The sequence below is a fragment of the Palaemon carinicauda genome, chromosome 7, assembly GCF_036898095.1.
Source record: "Palaemon carinicauda isolate YSFRI2023 chromosome 7, ASM3689809v2, whole genome shotgun sequence".
Lineage (NCBI taxonomy): Eukaryota > Metazoa > Arthropoda > Malacostraca > Decapoda > Palaemonidae > Palaemon > Palaemon carinicauda.
This window is the reverse complement of record NC_090731.1, coordinates 12,428,816-12,441,315: the sequence shown is the minus strand read 5'-3', so window position 1 is coordinate 12,441,315 and position 12,500 is coordinate 12,428,816. Positions and strand designations below refer to the sequence as shown.

The 12,500-nt window shown below is 42.2% G+C and overlaps 1 long non-coding RNA gene across 1 annotated transcript in view; it reads left to right on the top strand.

Annotated features, from left to right (window-relative positions):
• Positions 1-12,500, top strand: part of LOC137643473 (uncharacterized) — a 122,113-nt gene that overhangs the window by 43,098 nt on the left and 66,515 nt on the right. The gene's annotated exons all lie outside the window — the stretch shown is intronic.

Genomic DNA, 12,500 nt, shown 5'->3' with positions numbered 1-12,500 from the left:
TTTTCTAAGTGTAGTTTATTCTATCTTTTCCGTTTTCTTGTTTTTTTACTTGGCAGTAAATTGTTCATTTGAATATATCCATTCAGTATGAAATAAGATGTATGAAACTAAATAATAAAGATAAATCCGGCCGTACATTAGCTTTGGATTATTGACAATTATCCATCTCCGATCAGGTAATTATAGAATATACCATCAGTATCAAATTCTGAACAATATGTAATGTAAACAGAAAATGAAAATTCGTACATTACAGGTATTAAGATACAAATAAGATATGCCAATACAAGATATATGGCTTTAAGAAATATTTGAAGATCGAAGAAAAAAAATTGGATTTTTCTGAAACTTAATAGGCGTTTTTTTTATTAAAGCAATTAGAATAACCGATTGAACCTAGATCATAGACACAGACAGACACAGACATACACACAGACACAGACAGACAGACACATAGACAGACAGACACATAGACAGACAGACACATAGACAGACAGACACACAGACAGACAGAGACACAGACAGAAACTTTGATAGTATTCCTATCTATATTTTGTTGAGAAATCCAAAAGATAGAAAATTCTACAATCTATTTATTTACTTATAAATTCATTATATCCGGATATCTCAATGTAAACCTAGATATATTTTTGTGGGTCACTAATTCCAAATCATTCTAAAATATTTCTGAAATCATTAGATGCAATCAAATCAATTATATGATTGAAGTAAGATACGTTCATTTCATAGGATTATAAGTTATGCAAATCAACTTCACACGTAATCGGAGTGAATGAGATTATGCAATTAAGAAAGCGTACATTACTTTGACTCAAACACCCTAGCCTTCTCTCTCTCTCTCTCTCTCTCTCTCTCTCTCTCTCTCTCTCTCTCTCTCTCTCATCTGAACGGATTTCCGATAGCATCAAAGTTACACTAAAGCCTCTTCCATCAACTAATGGCGGCTCATGTGACACAAATTAATTATCCGTAGAGGTGTTATGGAGAGAGAGAGAGAGAGAGAGAGAGAGAGAGAGAGAGAGAGAGAGAGAGAGAGAGAGAGAGAGAGAGAGAGGTGAGGGAAGCCAGTGCATTGCGCAAGGCTTTTCATTCACAAACTCTAATCCCTGACCCCTCTTTCCGACAGCAAGCAACAACCCCCCAGCCCCCCACACCCCTACCCCAGCCACCCCCAACCACCCCCCACTCCCCCCTTTCCTTCAATCTCCTCTACGCCTAAAATAGAGATAATGCGCTGAGAGACCTATGACTTCAAAGTGATGGTGCGTGACGTACATCGCGAATCCCAGTTCGTGTCATAACAACAAATCGCTCGGAAAGTATTGGAAAGTAATATTTAAATTTAGCTACTTTGCAGTTGATAGTTTTTTGGCCTCGAGAGAGAGAGAGAGAGAGAGAGAGAGAGAGAGAGAGAGAGAGAGAGAGAGAGAGAGAGAGAAAAAAAAAATATATATATCACTCAAAATGCAGGTTAAGATTTTTTATTTATTTATTTATTTATTTATTGAGAGAGAGAGAGAGAGAGAGAGAGAGAGAGAGAGAGAGAGAAGTAAAAAATCTTAATATGTAATATGCACGTTGATATTTTTTCTCCTTATTGAGAGAGAGAGAGAGAGAGAGAGAGAGAGAGAGAGAGAGAGAGAGAGAGAGAGAGAGAGAGAGAGAGAGAGAGAGAGAGAGCGAGCGAATATCTGTATAACATTCAAAATGCACGTTAAAAGATTTCTCAGAGAGAGAGAGAGAGAGAGAGAGAGAGAGAGAGAGAGAAGTAAAAAATCTTAATATGTAATATGCACGTTGATATTTTTTCTCCTTATTGAGAGAGAGAGAGAGAGAGAGAGAGAGAGAGAGAGAGAGAGAGAGAGAGAGAGAGAGAGAGAGAGAGAGAGAATATCTGTATAACATTCAAAATGCACGTTAAAAGATTTCTCAGAGAGAGAGAGAGAGAGAGAGAGAGAGAGAGAGAGAGAGAGAGAGAGAGAGAGAGAGAGAGAGAATATAGCTATATAACCTGCATTATGGAACATGTGTTCTCAATTCTATAACATATCCACTAGTTTATAGTAGCATAACTCTGTTCACATGCTTCAGATAGTCTTTTATAGTCACTACACATATAATTCCGACTTCATAAGTTATCAATTAACTTTAACGATTGAAAAAATAACTTTTACTTTAAACCAAATAAACAAACAAACTTACAAACATGAATAATTGAAAAAGAAATCACAAAAGAATATCAATCACATCCACCACATTTTATGGTTTTATAGTTTTTCAGATGTTATTGAGATTTGCTATTATTTGGGTCTCTCTCTCTCTCTCTCTCTCTCTCTCCTCTCTCTCTCTCACGCATGAGCATGTGCGTGACATACCATGTGGCGCATAGTTCTATTTGTCGTTATATTTCAAATATTAAAAGAATCTACATAGCTGTTTTATGTTTTTTTTTTTTTTGGAAATCGTAAAAAAAATTAATAAAAAATAAAAAATTTTTAGTCGCAGTTATACACAATTGTCACGAACAGCTCACTTGTATATCGCAAGACAATTGTTTTGCATTCAATGTTCCTACTTTTTTTCTTATGAATATTCAAATTCCTTTTTATTTCTTTTTCTTTATTCTGTTTTCTTATAAATATTTCAGTGCATATTTTTTAGATAGAAAGAAAATTTCCTGCTTTCAATACCATTTATGATGTTTACTATAATTAAAGGCTTTCAGTAATCTACATCATCATCATCATCATCATCATCATCGTTGTTGTTGTTGTTGTTGTTGTTGTTGTTGTTGTTGTTTTTATAAAATTAATTTCAAATTATATTTATTAAAAGATAATCAACGCTGCTGTAACGAAATAACATATGAAAGATTTCAGGCGTATGTTAGATCATCAAATTTCCTTAAGCTATTGTTTGACAGTCAAACCTATAATAGGGTTTCTGAAAAAATAGTATCTACAACCATCATAGTTTCTGAGCTATGCAGGAAAAATAAAATAAAATTGATCAATAACGTTAGAAAATATATTAATTCAGATTTAGATTGAAAAAAAAATTCATACATTGAAATTGATTGGTTGCTTGATTGATTGATTGTTTGATTGATTGATGAGGAGTTATCTGCCATCCTGACATCTAAGGTCATTGATCTGTGACCTTAAAAAATAGATTCACGTAAAAATAACTTTTGAAAGTTTTAGCCACAATTAAAGTACCTACTTAACATGTTTCATAAATCTATGAAACTGGGAAGAAACTGACCTATGGTCTAGGATAATTAGTCAGGGTATATGTTATATTTGGAAATCATTCCTTAGTCCCAAATGTTCTAACAAACAAGTTTAGCATTACCAGAGAAATTTTCAAAGTTATAGTACCATTCATACTTTTGACATCTTAATGTCTTGGTGTCAGTAAGAAATATTCACTAGGCTAAACGTATTGCAATAATACATATAAAACTAATGTGATCTTGGTACAAAGTGAAACTTCCTAATAAAAGACATGTTTTGGAAAATACAGTCAATTAACCACCAAGAGTCATAAAACTCTGAACAAATTTCATGTTAGACTTTAGGAGTTATCAAATAATTCCTTTAACTCAATGATGAATTGCAAAGAATTAAACTTACTAGAATATCATCTAAAGTAAAAAAAAAAAAAAATTAAAAGTTATGGAGAGAATTAACTTTTTTAAAAAGAAACCTAACATTAATAATGATTATTTTGATACAAGATGTCATATCAATAATCCTATGTACTGTGGTGCTTATGCTGATGATAAAGTATATGTCAATAAGGAATTAATTGTATATATAATAAGATACATAGTTTGTCTTTTTGATACGTAAACACTTGCTCCTAATAACCTCATTATTATCTGCAAACGCCAACCATTCCACATCAAATCTATGACTCATTTTGTCATCAGAAATAGCACAACATTGCCTAAACCATCTTTCACATCAAATGAATGATTCTCCTATGTATATTTTCTATGGTACGCTGCCATCATAAGTGCTCTAAATTGCATTCCATAAAATATACAGAGGATACGTTCTCAACAGTCCACTTTGGCTCTTTATCGGAACTTATTGGAGCTTATCACACATCTCTTCTCTGTACTTTCAAACCTCTCACCCTGTTAAAAAAAACCGTAATTTTAATCGGATATTCTCCGTAAAAGTATACTGTTCCCAACCGTATTTCAGTAAAACACAGGCGATAGTAATTTTGCCTTACTTTTTCATTATCATTTACGGGTTGGTGACCGTAACATCACTCTTTCACGTCAATATACCGGTTTTTAAAACGGTAAAAAAATCCTGGAATAAATGTTGCCAGATATTTACCGTTTTTTATGTAGATTTTTAACAGTGCACTTAACAGCGTCTCAACATATTCTTTATTCGAACTCCTTTATTCAAAGCTTGTTACTTGTAAGGTAAGACCTCAAAGAAGAGGGAGACATAGCAATGGTACGAATCAATGAAGTTTATATTGTATATACATTGCGATCAGCAAATGTATGTATACAGACAGTTTAAAGACTTAAAGGCCGCTCATGATAGGCAGGGGCAAGGGACAGTGACATTACCCTAGAGACTGACTATATGTATACATTATATATATATATATATATATATATATATATATATATATATATATATATATATATATATATATACATGTGTGTGTGTGTTGTGTGTGTATGTATGTATATATTTATGTGTGTATGTATATATTTATATATAGATATATATATATATATATATATATATATATATATATATATATATATATATATATATATATATATATATATATATATATATATATATATATATATATATATATATAAACGGATTTTGAGCGAAGCGAAAAATCTATTTTTGGGTGAGATGGCCATGTCGTCCTGATGGAAGTTCCTATAGGGTAGCTTCCTAGGGTATATTACAACTACGGCGATATTCCCAGAGAATTTACCTTAAGGTACCAGAATTCTAACTCCTGGAGCGAGTATCCCTCGTGAAAGGGATATCGCGACATATCAGAGGACGTATTCTAGACACGCCACATGGCAATCTACATCCTGGACAGAGATTTCGTCTCGTAGGAGGTGATTGGCGAGATACGAATTCGGGAAAGAAAAAGGGGAGCCGCTCCCAAGGCTTCCCTATCCTCCGATTCGTATGCGTGCCTGGCGCCAATCCTGGCGCCATCTGTATTCCTTGTAGCGTACACGAGGTGCTACAGATACTGTATGTAGGGAGGGGTCCTACAGCCCTTTCTTAGAAAGGCAAGGGCGGGTCCATCAGGACGACATGGCCATCTCACCCAAAAATAGATTTTTCGCTTCGCTCAAAATCTGTTTTTTGGGCTCAAGCCATGTCGTCCTGATGGAAGTGTACCAGAGCATTACTGTATCTGTGGATTCTCAGAACGTGCCGTACTCCCCGGAGGTAATTTTTTCCCGGTCGACTAGACCTAGAGACCTAAGATGTTACCGTTATACATCTTTTCAACTAACTATAAACTATGTTAGAGCTTCCTGCCCCCTACAGGGAAATGTCCTACTAGACTCTGGAAAAGTCTCGAAGAGTACATATACCTATGTATGAATACCAGGCAAGCTAATATAGTGGTCTCGCCCTATATTAAGTAAAGCATAGTTTTTAAAGAACCACTGCGTCAATATGAAATATCGACCAGTTCTCCGCACAATACTTGTATTGGACAAAGGTTTTATATCCGCATAGGAGGAAAACCAATGCAACATAGCTTGCATAAAGGAACAATTCTATTAGAATTATCCCAGATAAGGTACATAGAATGAATGCTCAATTATACCAATAAATTGACACAGGTGAAGGAGACGCAAGGTTCTCAAGAACCAGATTATTGACAGGCAATAAATAGACAGGTTAACCACAATTATATATATATATACATAAGAAGAGGATAACCCAAAACTTTAAGCATAAGTATGATAGTAAACAGAGCTTGTTTGTCTGAAAGAAAAAACATTAGATGCCACTTTTAAGATACCGAGGTATCAAAGTCATAAAAGCCTGCATTACAAATCAATGACATTAGCGTTAGAAATACTCGGCACACATGTCTGCACTTATGCTAGGTTCACCTTCGGAAATGGAACAGTCTGCATGGGCAACACAGTGCCCTCACTTAGTTTGTAGTACAGTATGTAACTACACACTCACCCTGGAATTAATCGTCCCAATTAAGACCACTGTTCCTCGCAGAGTTAAACAGTAGGGTTAACACCGCGACCCACTGCTACCACAGATCTCTTTTAGTTCCTCTACTTGCTTCGCATAGTGGCGAAAGAACACTCTGGAAGACTTCCAGCCAGTGTATGAACGGAGATGTTCAAAATCCATACAATTAAAGAAATTTAAGGATGAGGCAACTTTCCTCGGATCGTGACCTGCGGGTGTATTGTCAGGATCCGCTCTGCGAATAAAATATGTGATTTTCGCTCTGAGTTGATTCAGAGATAAATTTGAGCCTGATGTTTCTCCCCTGAATAGTTGACCACCCTTGAAGTCTGAAGTTCTATGAAGATAGACCTTTAGGCATTCTACTGGACATAGAGATGCATCTTCTTTCAGAGGGCAGATTCTCCAGGGACCCCACCTGTTGGTGGGTAACTCATTCTTGGCGAGAAACGTAGGATCCGGAAACAGGTTCAGTTCTCCCCCATCCAGGAACTGAACACGACCTGCCTCTCTCGAGAGGCTACAATCTCACTAACCCTGGCCCCGGACGCGAGTGCAAAATAGGAAAATAACTTTTTGTGTCAAATCCTTTAACGCACACTCTTCATTGCTCAACAGAGAAGCGAAATGAAGAACTTGTCTAAAGACCATGAAATGGGCTTTGGAGGTGCTGAAGGTCTGAGCCTAGCACAGGCTTTCGGGACTTTATTAAAGATCTCGTTACCTAGGTCGACCTGGAAGGCATATAGAATGGGTCTTGTCAAAGCAGACTTACACGCTGAAATCGTGTTCGCTGCCAATCCTTGACCATGGAGGTGGAGAAGAAAGATAAGCAGAAGTCTGTCAAGATCTCCTGCGGATTCTTCGCCTTGACAAAAGGCCACCCATTTTCTCCAAGATGACTCATATTGCCTTCTAGTAGATTTGCACTTATATTCCTCAAGGAAGTCTATACTGGCTTTCGAAATCCCGAAACGCTTTCTCACCGCTAGGGAGAGAAAATCATGAGCTGCAGGGTCCGGGTTTTCTGTAATGAAGCGCAGACAGTTGACATCTGGACTCGCTGGGTCAGAACTGAATCTGGTAGTGGTACAAACTTCAGCTACAGTTCCAATGCCAGGAGGAACCACACGCTGTTCGGCCACTTGTGGGCCACTATTGCCGCTACCCCTTGAAGGATCTCAGTTTGTTGAGGACCCTCAACAGAAGGTTGTGAGGAGGGAACAGATAAATCTTGGACCATCTGTTCCAGTCGAGGGACATCACGTCCACTGCTTCCGCTAAGGGGTCCTCGTACGGGGCACGTACAGGGGCAACTTCTTGTTGTCTTTCGTCGCAAAGAGGTCTATCTGCAGTTCTGGGACTGATTCAGAATGAAGGAGAATGATCCTGCGTCTAAGGACCATTCCGACTCTATCGGTGTGAACCTGGATAGAGCGTCCGCTGTCACATTGCGGACTCCTTGAAGGTGAACTGCCGACAGGTACCACTTCTTCTTTTCCGCCAATCGGAAGATGGCCAACATCACCTGGTTGAGAGGTGGTGACCTCGATCCTTGTCGATTCAAGTATCTCACAACTACCTCGCTGTCTATCACCAACCTTATGTGGATCGAGTGATGCGGGGAGACTTTCTTTAAGGTAAGGAGCACTGCCCTAGCTTCTAGAAAGTTTTATGTGAAAGGTCTTGAATAGCTTGGACCAAGTCCCCTGGACTTTTTTCCGATGAGAGTGACCTCCCCATCCCTCCTTCGAGGCGTCTGAGTGAATCGTCACCGACGGGGGAGGTGGCTGAAGAAGAACCGACTTCTTTAGATGTCTGGCTTGGGACCAAGGCCTGAGAAGAGTACTTAGCCGAAGCGGCTGGTCTTCTCAGATCTCTTCGCGCGTTTGATGCATAACTTCTCCAAACTCCGATTGCATCCTTTAGCTGTGCTCTTAGCACTGGGTCTGTCACCGAAGCAAACTGGAGAGAGCGCAGTACCCTCTCCTGCTCGCGTCTTGATATCCTTTCGGAATCTAGAAGTCTCTTGACAGAACCCGCTATCTCCTTCCTTTTCTTCGCCGGGGTGGAGAAACGGTGTGACAAAAGGTCCCAGTGGATTCCCAGCCACTGGAACTTTTGAGATGGAGAAAGTCGAGACTTTTTCTGTTGATCTTGAAGCCTAGGTACTCTAGGAACTGGATTACTTGACTGGAAGCTTGCAAGCATTCTGTCTCGGATGCTGCCCACACCAACCAGTCGTCCAGGTAGGCTACTACCTGAATTCCCTTTAGGCGTAATTGTTTGAGAGCTACGCTCGCAAGCTTCGTAAAAATCCTTGGGGCTATGTTTAGCCCGAATGGCATGGCTCCGAAGGCGTATAGTCTTCGTTGTAGCCTGAACCCTAGGTAGGGGGAGAGTCGATGGCTAATTGGAATGTGCCAATAGGCGTCTGACAAGTCTATAGAGACGGAATATGCCCTCTTGGGCAGTAAGGTCCTTATGTGTTGCAGTGTTAGCATTTTGAATTTGCAATTCACTATGAACTTGTTGAGTGGCGACAAGTCCAGAATGACTCTGAGCTTTTCCGAGTCTTTCTTGGGAACACAAAACAGCCTCCTTTAGAAATTGATGGGCATCACCCTTCAGATCACCTTCTTTCTCCGACAGTTCTTGAACGTACTCCTCCATAACGGGGGTGGAGTGTTGGAAAAACTGAAGGCACGGGGGTGGAGTGCTGTTCCAGCTCCCGCCCAGTCCATTCTTGAGTAGGCTGTGGGCCCAGGGATCGAAGGTCCACCGATCCCGAAATTTCAGAAGTCTCCCTCCTACCGGTATCACCTCACTTGGACTGCCGTCCTGAGGTCTTGCCTTCCTGACCACGACCACCCCTGAATCCCCTTCCCCTTGAGGGGCGTCTAGACGAGCCTCTGGCTGCTCCTCTAGGCTTTGCTCGAAAGGAAGTAGACTGCCCTTCGAACGCTGGGGTGAATGCCGTGGACTGTGTCGACACGGCCTGGGGTACCTACTGAAAAGTGGTCGGGGTTTGTGCCACGATCTGGGGCACTGGGGGCAAGGGCAATTGCAGTTGCTGTTGCTGTCTAAGAGGCTTGGCTGGCCGAGACGGTAGCCTAGTCCTCATAGTCTTCCTCTTTGGTTGAGGACCCTCATCCGGGGAAGACTTTCTTTTGATAGCCAGGCCCCACTTCTGGAGAAGGTTTCTATTCTCCAAGGCGGCCTTATCAACAACTTCTTTGACCAAGTCGGTAGGGAAAAGGTCTTTTCCCCAAATGTTGGAGGAGATTAGTTTCTTTGGCTCGTGCCTCACCGTAGCCGAGGTAAACACGAACTCCCTACAAGCTCTCCTTGCCTTGACGAAGCCATAAAGGTCCTTCGTCACTGTGGCCAGATGAGACTTGGCCACTACCATGAACATTTCATGGACCTTGGGGTCACTTGCCATCGTCTCGAGAGTAGTATGAAGAGACATTGAAGCAGTCAGTCTTTCTTTTGTATCGAACTCACTTCGTAAAAGAAAGTCAGACAGCTTAGGGAGGTCCTTGCCGAACTGACGTCCGGCAATATCAGCCTCCAACTGAGAACGTAAGATGGACGTCCTTCCAGTCTTTGTGGTCCATAGGCAGGGTCAGCGACAAGGGTTTACACTCCTCTAGGGAGGGGCAAGACTTGCCGGCCTCAACTGCTTTTAGTACAGCCAGAAACCCTTTCTGTAAAAAAGGGGAAGGCTCTAGTAGGCGAGGACACAAAGGAAGGGAGCTTCCTATTCAATGCGGCTACCTTTGAGTTAGAGAAGCCCCTCTCTTTCATCGAGGATGAAAGTAGAGCTTGAGCCTTAGCATGGTCCATCACTATGACCTCCTTCGGCTCTGTCTCCTCCTTTGAAGCTGGTTCCTTCCTCAGCCGGACATAACAGTCCGGATATGATGCCTTGCTGGGCCAGAATTCCACCTCCTCCAGGGGAACTGAGCCCAACTTATCCGAGATGACGATCTTTCCAGTCGTCATCGGCATGTGCTCAGCATACCTCCATGGGTTAGCCTCTGAGCACAAGGGAAGGTCTTTCACATTGAGCTTTTTCTGGGGCCCATGTGATTCTGCAAGGCACTGCATTCGCAGTTCCATTGCAGCCGCCTTCTCCTGATTCTCCTTCTGCATTTGTTGGATCATTCCAACAATAGAAGAGAGGGCCTGTCCCAGCTCTACTGGGAGACCGGCCGATGTAGAGGGAATAGGCTCCAGAATCTGAGCCGGAGTAGCCGACACCTTGACGACGTCTACCTCTACAACATCTGGGGCTTGAACTTCATCCTGGGCTTCTACCAGGAGGTCTTCCTCCTGACACCCGTCCACATCAGACATCCTGTCATCTAACTGGATGTCTGGCATCGCGACCGCGACTTCAGCATCCACCTGGATCTGAACTTAGGGGATCTCCTCTTGAGGCTGGGGAATCACTGCATCAGCTGATGCCTTAGGGAAAAGATACGCCCTCATCTTCTCACTTGGAAGATAAGGGCCAGAAGTGTTCTTTTGGAAGCCCCTCACCCAGGTACGAAGCTTGATTCCTCTGTCCTAGGGGAATTAAAGGTCTCAATAATCAGGTTAGTGCGCACAGTACATACCTGAGGGTCCCAATACCGGAGATCATCCTTGGAGACAGCGTATGCTGCGTGTCTCCTACAAAACTCATGTCCGCAGAGGTTCTTGCTGCTGACGTTGCAGAAAGCACTTCCCCACTTCGGAGTGTCCTTCTGTAAAGAGAAGAAATTTCCATGAGTATCAAGTGAACCATGTATCACTGGATATGCATAGTATAGCATAACAATTCAGAAAGGAAAGACACACACTTGTGTTTCCCTCACAACCCATTGTTGCAGCCTTCCAGATAATAAAATCAAAATGGTTTATCTCTTCTAGAGTAACCAATGCAAGGTTTCCAGAGGAAACAGGTGGAGCTCACACCTAAGCAATGATTTTAAAATCCTGGATAATAGACAGGAAAGAACTCAGCTTCCTATCTGTAGGGCAACAGCAAAGGGATGTGCAAGAAAACACAATAGTGTTAGAAGACACAGTGCTGTACCAAAACCCTTACCATAGTTTTCTTCTTACTGTATATGTTATACTGAAGAATACTAGTACAGTATAGGGGGATGTGTGCCGGCCTGCCTTTGCCGGCCGGCACACACCACAACTAGTTTTAAAGTATACTACTTAACAACTATAAGGCGGCAGCACTCTGGTTCAAATGCATGTGCCGGTCGGCAGCAACTGCCGGCCGGTAACAGCCAATGTTGGCCGGCAATGGCTGCCGGCCAGCAACTACACAAGGTAGTACCCAGCTGCCGGCCACACTGTTGGTGACCGGCAGACAAGGGCTGACATAAGCCGGCCGGCAAAGGTACAAGACCGATGCCAGCCGGCAGCAAAAGAACCAGAGGACTACACCTGCCCGGCTGCCGGCCTCATAGGCCGGCAGCCGGGTCAGGTACAGCACTAGAAGAAAAATAGAATGGATGCCGGGTTAAGAGTGTACACAACCTCCAAGCCCGGCAACCGAAAGAGTGCATATAAGGAAGGGGAGAAACTAATTCAGGCTTCCTGACCAATGCCGTCTGGCTCTACAGGCCGGCATGGATGAGGGACCAAGAGAGGTCCGGGCAGCACTCGAAACATAAGACCCTTGCCGGCCAGCAGCTCTGCCGGCCGGCAAGGGGCTGAGTCAATTCCACATCCTAACCTATACTAGGTCCAGATGTAGAACGACGTACAGTACAGTAATGGCTCGGCCATTACGGAGAAAGAGGGGGAAGGGACAAGAGGGTCCTGCCAACCTTGCTTTAGTGACAGATCACCCGCAGCCAAGAAACTTATCTTAGCCTAAGGGAGATCTAAGGGGGGAGGCCAGCAATACTTGCCAGCTCCCAGAGCACCAAAGCAAGGAAGGCGTTGCTACTCCCAGGGAAAGAACTTATCCTCCCCCGAGAACAGCAACAAGGACTAGTCTGGTAGATCACAAAAGAAGGAATCATATCCACAGAAACCTTCGGTAGTGACCTAAGGGAGCTAAGCTCCCTTTGTCTGTGTCAGGTCAGCGAGGGGGACTCAGCCCCAAGCCAGACAACACAGACTCAGACTAAAAAACTCTGTTGTTCTGTCCCTCTTGAACCATACTACAGGAACAGGAAGGTACAGTAACACCCCAGTATAGTTTTATCGAAAATAAATTCGGAA